Source organism: Cimex lectularius, unplaced genomic scaffold, assembly GCF_000648675.2.
Source record: "Cimex lectularius strain Harlan isolate CLEC.00 unplaced genomic scaffold, Clec_2.1 scaffold128, whole genome shotgun sequence".
NCBI lineage: Eukaryota > Metazoa > Arthropoda > Insecta > Hemiptera > Cimicidae > Cimex > Cimex lectularius.
The window spans coordinates 94,350-103,745 of record NW_019392876.1 but is presented as its reverse complement, the minus strand read 5'-3'; positions in this window follow the sequence as shown (position 1 = coordinate 103,745).

Below are 9,396 nucleotides of genomic sequence, written 5' to 3'. Positions count from 1 at the left end.
TAAATCATTCGTTCAACTGTGCACAGTTAAAAGTTTGGAATGAGCAGTAAAGGCAGAGTTTTCCTCAAATGCAATATTTATTATAATAAAAACCCGTCGTGTTTTGTAGCATTTTCAAACCATACTAGAAAAATTTTAAAATTTAAATAAAACTAAATAGAGGGTCAGTTAAAAAGTCAGTAGTTTAGAAATTGTTGAATTTCTTTGTGTTTTTGTTCGTTTGTTTTCAATGAAAAAGCAAATTTTTTAATTTGTAGGATTTATGTACTCGTATTTGACAAGTGAACAGTCAGCCAATTATGTAATAACAACAGCATAATCTATTAAAAATGAACAAAGATTCAATTTTTGAGATAATAAATATATAAATAAATAAAGTTATTCCAGTAACACTAGAAGGCTTAAAATCAACTACCATTTAGATGTCGCTAATGAAGGGTCAGCTCCATTTACAATACTTTTTTATATTATGATCAATTACAAATCCGCGGGCTATGTCGATGATTCAACCCAGAAAAAAATCGAAAAAAATTGTCCTTTATATTATTAGTAAAAACTTATACAATAGTTTGACTTATTTTACATGTGTTGTGACTCTCAACACGGCAGGCAAGAATGGCACACTACGCAGAAAACAAACACTTTGATCTCTGAAGATGATCTCAATAAAGATCGAAACTTTGGCAAGATAAAGAAAATGTTTTTCTGAAACCTGCATCACTCCAGACCGCACCTCACGATATCTGAATAATTATTTTACATGACAGACATTTTATTTTGATTTTTTAAATAAAGGATTGTTTGACCATTTTCAATTGTTTGATTATTTTGTTAAACAATTGTTTAAACAATTTTATTGCAATCTATTGTTAATATTAAGTTAACATAAATGGATTATTATTTAGAATGCATTTAAACTTTAAATTGCCAGGGTAAATACAATTTATTATTTGTTTGAAAACAATAAATATTGATTTTACAAAATAATGATTTAATAATTAATGTTCAATAGTAATTTACATGTGTCTTTTTTAAATTGAAAATAAGGATGATTGTTGATTTTAATATTAATAAATTGAAAAAAAAAAATTTGGTCAATCGGACCACGAACTCTAATGGATTTTATGTTAACGTTGATCATTATTAATGGGGAAAGTCTCTATCAAGTTAACACAAAGTCTTGAAAAATATAAATAATTAAAGTTGGTTTTGTTTTATTTTAAATAATTTATTTCATATCATCTTGTAGGTGACTAAGAAATATTCTAAATATTCATTAATGTAGTTAGGTAGGTAGGATGTAATTTTTTCAAATGTCAATTTTAAAAAAGGAATAAAGTCTAGTTTTATTACACGCAGAAAAATATGGATCAATAAACTATGGGAATGAGTAATTTTACCTTATAATGGCCGACATTATATATTTCCGTGTATGATCTTTGATGGAAATCACTTTGATTTGTAGGAATTCAGCCACTCACGTATTTTGAAATTTTCCTTTTATTTATTTATTTTATTATTGTTGACACGATATGCCTGGTGAAAAGTAAGGCGGCCAGTAACCGATCGGGGGCTGCAAACCGACTCGACTGAGCTGGCTCGGGGGCGCCGGGGGTGGCTAGCATCCCCCACCAACCCTCCGACTTGACTCCTTTTAATTATCGGAGCCCCTGCCTCGATAATATACATTTCTCTGTGCCGTAATTTTTTTTTCGTACTTGGAGTGGAAAACGTCTCAGGAAAGGAAATTGCCGGTTTTTCATTTGGAGATGGGCTAGCAAGGAGTCCGCAGGTGCGCTTTATGGCTGAATTTCATTAATAATTGCGTTCAACAGGTTTATATTTAATAGTCACAAGAAAAATATTAAAGATCTTAATTTCAGGTTATGAAAAAATTAATAAACTTTGGAGTAAATATAAAACTAAGAAAATATTACGAATAAATGTAATACTGAAACTAATAAGTAGTCTACCTTTATTTAAAATTGTTTTTTAGAAAATTGTATGCCATTGTTTAATTTTTATACTAACAAATTCTGTAAACGCATTTTCTAACGACTTTTGATCAATAAATGTTTTCGCTCACGAACAATCGGGATCGGGATACGGTCTTCAAGAAAAAACAAAAATAATTCAGTGTCATTGCCAAGCTTCGACCTATTTTAAAGTCATCATCAGGACAAAACTATCTTAAATTTTTTTAATGTTGTTATGTTATATGTTTATGTTTTTTATTTTTTAATTAAATAATTTTTTTTGCTTGGTACCCCCACATCAAGCTAAGGGGATTTTTTTTAGTTAATGTAATAAATTTTGCCACCATAAAACTTAGAACCACAAGTATAAAATAAAATTTTTGTTCACTATTTTTTTCATTTCATCTTCATTTTTTTTAGTTATAATAACACATCGTATATACATTATGACATTGTGTAAGAGAATAAACATTCAGCTTTTGCCCGTCGAATTTGGACAAAAACCAAAAGAATAATGATTTTTTTAAGTCCGGCACATCAGGCATGAAGAACAAGAAATCTTTGCTCTAATTCACCTCAAAGTTGTGTATTTTATATTTCTATACAAATTAGAATTTAAAATCGTTACAAGGATTTTACATTAATTTTAATACGTTGACAAAATCCTTGAAAAGATTTTAAATTAATTGTTTTTTTCGAAGAATTTTATTTGGCCTACTATACATGAATCGGTTTGTTGTATTTGTAAATTGTTATACAAATAATCTTATTCAATACGATCTTATTGTTTTAAATTAAAAAATGAACTCTTATTTAATAAATTTAAAATTCATGCACAAACCTCTACATTAAATAATTTGTTTAAATTAATTAATTTTTTCTCGCGGTTCCTTATGTGCATTGGCAATATCCTCGGAAACGTGTCAACTATTGTACGACCTAGTAAAACAGAAAGTTTTATGAAAATCAGTCATTTCATGTACTTAGCACCACATTGTCAGTGTATGTATAGAGAAAGTCAAATTAGTTGACCTCTTGGCCATAACTGCTTCAAACTTGTGCTATTTCGGTACAAAGTCGGGCATGGAAACGGTTGAACTGTAGTATTGTGCACTTTATGTCTTGATTTGTCAAAAGGAACATTCGGAGGAATTTAAACGTGAAGCATCGGTTTATATCGTATAAATTTTTAATTTTTCATTTTATCCGCATATTATTAAAATTTTGAAATCCTGTTTAAATTATAAACAAACAGTTTTTCTGCATCGCTTTAACAAAATGTTATCAACATTCAGTAACGAAAACTTAGTTTTTAAATAATTGCATTTATTCAAGCGAAAAAATCTCATTTGCCTTTCGTTCCAAGGTTTGAATATTGAAAGAATGATCCTCGTATATCCTTCCATGATCTCACAAAAGATCGTTTTTATACATTTTCAGGGTCATTGGGCTTTCCGCAAGATCGTTACCGAATTCTATTGTCATAGATAATCTACTTTCGATACACTGCAGATTAATCGCTGAAAGACTTCTTTTGTATAAATTATCGGCTCAAAATACCATAAATTTTATAAAGTAAAAGCAGTAGCATTTAATTTGATCGAAAAAACCGATCTAATTATACAGTATATCGCAGATAAAACTTGCAGCATACGTTTGCCTCTGGTAGCGAATCATGTCGAAAAGTGCGGTTTCTAAAATTCCTGTCGCTCAACGGCTGTTGTATCCAAGTATCTAGACGGCTGTCATGCCAAAGTTTCTGTAAATGGGAATTACATTTGTCTGCCATACGCCCGCATCTGCGCATATGTAGTTCCTCGAGCGCTGTTGTTTTCCAATAAAGGTAGGTTTTCCATTAAATTTTATGTATTTATGATATAATAATGTTAAAAAACCAGACACTCGTATTTTGGTGTTTATTTTAAACTATAAGTATGAATTTTTATCGTTATATTAGCTAAAACATACATATTTTAATGTAAACAAAAAAAACTAAGTAACCAAATTAATTAAAAGGTGTTTAGTTTTAACAAAGAACATTTAATCTTACGCTTTGGAAATCATTTAATGATAGGATAAATTTAACTAACAACTTATCACCTGGATTTGCTGTTAATTACGAATTAATGCTTCTTTACTGAATATCTTATTTTATTGCGTTAATATTTGCTTAAAGAAATTATGTGCCATTATTATAACTGATTCAACAGCTCTTTAAAAATATGACTCATAGGAAATGGGATACTTCCTACTTATGCAAAAATTAGTTAATATCGAATTTCAGGCAGTTAATTAAAAACAAAACAAATTAATATGATCGTTATTCACGAGTTGTTTGGATAATTCTAACGACGGTGGCAGAACCAATTTTTTAAAATTTCTCTTTCAAGATGGTAGAGGGTGGTTATGTAGGACTATAATAGGGGGGATCATACCTTTGTGGAGTTAAGGCTGAACGTTTGTAAGAAGAATTTTCACTTGTTAAAAGTTTAAGGACAAGAGGTCAATGGTTAAGAAGTCATTTCGGCATCCTCGACAATCCAGTTTTATAGTCTGAATTAGGTTGATAAATTTATAATATTTACGCTTAAGGCTTGTTGAATGTACACTCAAAAAAGAAGGCCCTCTTTCTCTCTATCTCACACACATAAACACACATTCTACATATATATAGTTAATATATTTTATTGCAATTTCAAATTTTTTTTTTTAGAAAAAATATATATGGTAAATAAGGCCCAGTTCAACTTCAAAATTTCAAATAGGACCCGATACATCCTGACGCATTATTTAAAAGGATTTTTACGTTGAAAACAATGAGGCTATCGGATTTTAAATTGGTCAAAAAATAACAAACTTATGGAAAAAGTTTGAAAGAACGCAATTTGTTTGTTTCGATGTTAATTCCTATAATTTACTTTTTACTAAAGTAAACATTAGTTGCCTTTACTGTTGACATTCTGTCATTGTTTTTCAAACTCGCATTATGAGCGCAAATCTCAATTCTTGGAAGTAAATAAATTTTACAATAGTACCTATTCCATTCAAAATGAACCGATGAGTAAATTTTTCCGAACAACAGCGATTTGATATGTACGACTGCTTTAGTGATGGTGGTGGTACATCGACTAAAAAATATGAAAATGCATTATTTTATTTTTTATAACGTCATTGGTTCAAAAGATATTCAGCCGTGCCATCTAAAAAAGCCCTGCATATAACTGACAAGACAAAATTCATGTTATGCAAAGATGAAAAAAGCCTTCGTGTATCTTTTTAACTGGACAAGATTTGACATATGTAGGCAATGCCCTTGCATATTACCAATGCGTAGTCTTGGCAACGGGCACGGATCAGCCGTGCATTCTACAAAGCAGAAATTACAAAAGAAAACATACTGGATATCTCACACTCCAGTGTGTCATTCCAGAGTTAATTAAATTTAGACTCATGGGAAATTATTACTGAGGGGCGTCGGTGGCCTCAACGGTTTAGGTGTTAACACGGCGCTCATCTCTGTAAGGTAAAGGCTCAGGGTTCGAATCCAGGGCCACTTGATAAAAGAGCCTTTAAACCTACTTACAAATGGGCTTTTTTTAAAACACCGCGTGTTTATATAACTTCTGCTGTTGTAAAAAAAATTATTATTTCATCAAATTATTTTAAAGGTGATTCATTGAGTTTTTCACTGAAGCCAAAAAAAATTAAGTAACATCTAAAACCTGCAATTTTAAACGGACCCAGCAAGTGACTCAGTGCCAATTCGTATATATATATATATAATTGAAATACTTTAAGATTTACTAATTTCCCTTTTTTCTAGGAACTTGGGGGAGGGATTTAACATCAGTATCCTCTGGTAAATGAATGAATGGTAGATGAATGAACTTATTCGACGACTTATTCCCAAAACGTTTTCACCTTTACAGTAAGCCCTAATCAGGAAAAATATCAATTTTTCCGTTATATAAACTTTTTTAATTGTTATGTCCATCGTTTAAAATACAAAAACATTTACGTTTTCTATGTCAAAGTTACAGATATCCAAATTATGGTAAAACATTATTTTGTTTAATTTTTAGGTATATTTTCTAATTTTTCTGCGAAATTAATAATCATTAATATCTTTTCCACTTCACCAATGTCAAATAATTAATTGAAATATTTTGGGATAATTTGTTGACGTATACGAGGTTGTCTTCTCTAATCTCTATATTTTTGTCTGTAAACCGTTACCAGTATTTTTCTATCCTCAGTGGTTAGTCGTTAGTTTGACCTGTAAGGATAAAGGATTTTTCAATGGTTACTTATTACAGAATTTAAAATGTTTATACAGTCTCATTTGAATTCTAAAGTAAGGAATTGTTTAAGTTTCACCTTTGATTTCTTAATTTCAATTTTTAAACGTAAAAATGCCCCTTATTACTGAGGATGTTGCGCGTCCTGTGGCACTTATTTATGATGGACGTGTCTTTGCAGTTTAAGGAAATTATAACAAAACTGAGTGTCAATTTCAGTGAAGAACTTCGTAAACAAGTCAGATCAACCTCGCGCTTTTTATTCTATAAGGGACTTTAACAACATGATTTTAATATGTTTAACCTATCTAAGGACAGGTGTAAAGGTTTGTCATTGGTCGAGTTAAAGTGGTCATTCAAAATCAGAGGGGACTTTATCTCAATGGTGCACCTTTTCGGGCTAGAGAAAATGTAATTTTTTCATTATGCAATGACAAGGTTAAAGAAGACATAGCGCATTTTATTGCAAAATGCACTATCCTATCGGAGATTCGGCTTCTGCATCTAAATTTTGCTAAATTAAATGTGACACAGGTTATTGACTTACTGCTTAATGATTACAAAAATTTAATCAAATATGCGCGCCACGCCTAGCACTATCGCCAAAAGTTAATATTAGAATTTAATTTTTGAATATTTTAAAGCCTTGTCATTCTAAATTGCTGGCCCAAATAATTAATATATTTATACTTATTGTAAATTAAACGAAAAACAAAAATTATTGTTTATAATGTATGTTAGTAATTATTACAAATTAAATTATCAATTGTAATATTTATTTAAGGATCATTCTTTTTCTTTTTTCTTTTGTACTTTTTTCTCTGTGTCGACCAAAAATTTAAGTCGAATGAAAATCGATCTCCGGCAGACGGACCCTCCATGCCGTAATTTTACTTTAAATTATATATTATGTAATGTTACTTAACTTTTCTTTTTCGCAATAAAGTATTATTATTATTATTATTATTATTATTTATTATTATTATTTATGATGGACTTTCCATCAGATATGCTGCAATTACCATCGGAATTGCCTACGAAACACTGCGAGACGCCGTTAATCGTTTTAGAGAAACTGGGTCCTACCATACAAGGCCCGATTCTGGGTGCCCTAGAGTAACAGAACCACAAGATGACAGTTTTTTGACTTTGAGAATTTTAGACAATTAATTAAGGTTTTTAGTTGAGATTAAAAAAAAGTTAATGGCACGGGCGGGATTCGAACCTACGACCTTCGGCAAGATACGCCGCTGCTCTACCACCTGAGCTTCGTGACCTCGATCCATTCGGACATCAACTCCCCATCTGAACCCCACCTTATGAACACTTGGGAAAACTCATACTCTCTCACTCGTAGTGAAAACTCATAGTGAACACTAACGAAAATAGTGATTTAGAAATTTGAGAATTTTGTGAAACCGGCACCTTACTGTTGTTCAACGATTCATCACCCCCAAGAAGTTCAAGGTGTCCAAATTTCTGAACGCACTACTCGAAGAAGATTAAATCAATATTGACTGATGGCTTTTCGCCCCGTAAGAGGACCAGAACCCACAGAGAACCATTTGCTCGAGAACTGTCATTGGTCTTTGGACGATTGGTCTGCGGTATGTTTTACAGATGAATGTAAATTTGCTGCACGATTTCCAAATGGGCGGAAAGAGTGTAAAGAAGGCGAAATGAAAGGTACGAAGACTGTATTTTTTCCCAGAGCAAACCTTTTCAAAGTTGCTCAATGATCGTGTGGGCGGGAATTTCAATGGAGATTCGCACAGAGTTGGATGTTGTTCGTGGAGGGAGTTTGTCGGCTACTTGCTATGTGGATGAGCTTTTGGAACATCATGCGTTTCTTATCCTCGATCAAATCAGCGATAATCCTGCTCTGATGTCGCTCGTATAGTACAAACGTACCTTCAACAGCATAACAACAGGATCTTAGCTTGGTCAGCCCGTTCTCTAGACTTCAGCCCCATTTGTGGGGTAACCTCAAAAGACGAATAAGAGCACGCCCATCACTTCCCGACACTCTCCGTGATCTTGAATCGGGACTTCGTGAAGGCACAACCTCCAGCAAAGAACCATTTCCAGGCTGGCAGAAAGTAGGCCAAGGCGTCTTCGAGATGTAATTAAGGCAAGAAGAGGCAATTCTCGATATTTAAATGTTAACTAAAATTATCATTAAAACTAATTTTGTCAGTCCGTTTTTTTATTTATTTATTTTTCATTTTCCTTATCAATTTATCTTCTTTTACTGGTTTATACAAAGAATCAATTATTAAACGTTAAAAATGTGAAATTTTGATCAATATATAAAAATATAGACAAATCAAGTTATGTTACAAGTGGGTGAAATTTTTTACATGTCAGTGCAGATGTGTTCGGCATAAATCCCAAAATTGATAAAGATAAACAACTCTCATGCTATTTAAACGTAAACTATGTTAAATGAGGTGTCATGGTTTATGTCGATGCATTATTACAACTTTGGAATAAATTTTAAAATTATTTTCTTTCTGACAATCTACCAACATTCATATAATCTTGTAAATGTATGAAATAAGAATCGAACCAACGGTAGCGGTAGTCGATGTATTGATTCAGACTATCCATGGAACTGTATTCAGGAGGAGGTTCTATTTTTAAGAGAAATTGAGGGAGAAAAGGGATATAGTGAGATAGTGGGACAGGATGAGATTTTGAGGTATATATATGTATATATAAGAGAGAGAGAGATAACGGCAACACTTCGATTATCTTCCTGTATGGTTGAGAAACAAAATTGTTTTATTCGTACTAACAAAAAGTAAAGCAATTTTTTCCTGCTTTTTTAGTGTATGTTTGTGTATATATTATTTTTCTCATTTTTCGACAACCTAGGGTTACAAATGGACCTGTCAATTTCTCATGTAAATTGCAGGCACATTCTTCCCTCAAATAAGCGGTTTTCACCGTTTTCATTTCGAGGGTAAACGGGCCGCGCCGTTATTTTCGAGCAACGTGCCCTAAATGACATGTTCGTCTGACTGTTGGTATTACTTACCCAGACGAACAGTTTAATGAGAAAATTGTTTAAAGCGAAAAAAATTTACTTTAAGGTGTGTGTGTATATATATATATTCCCT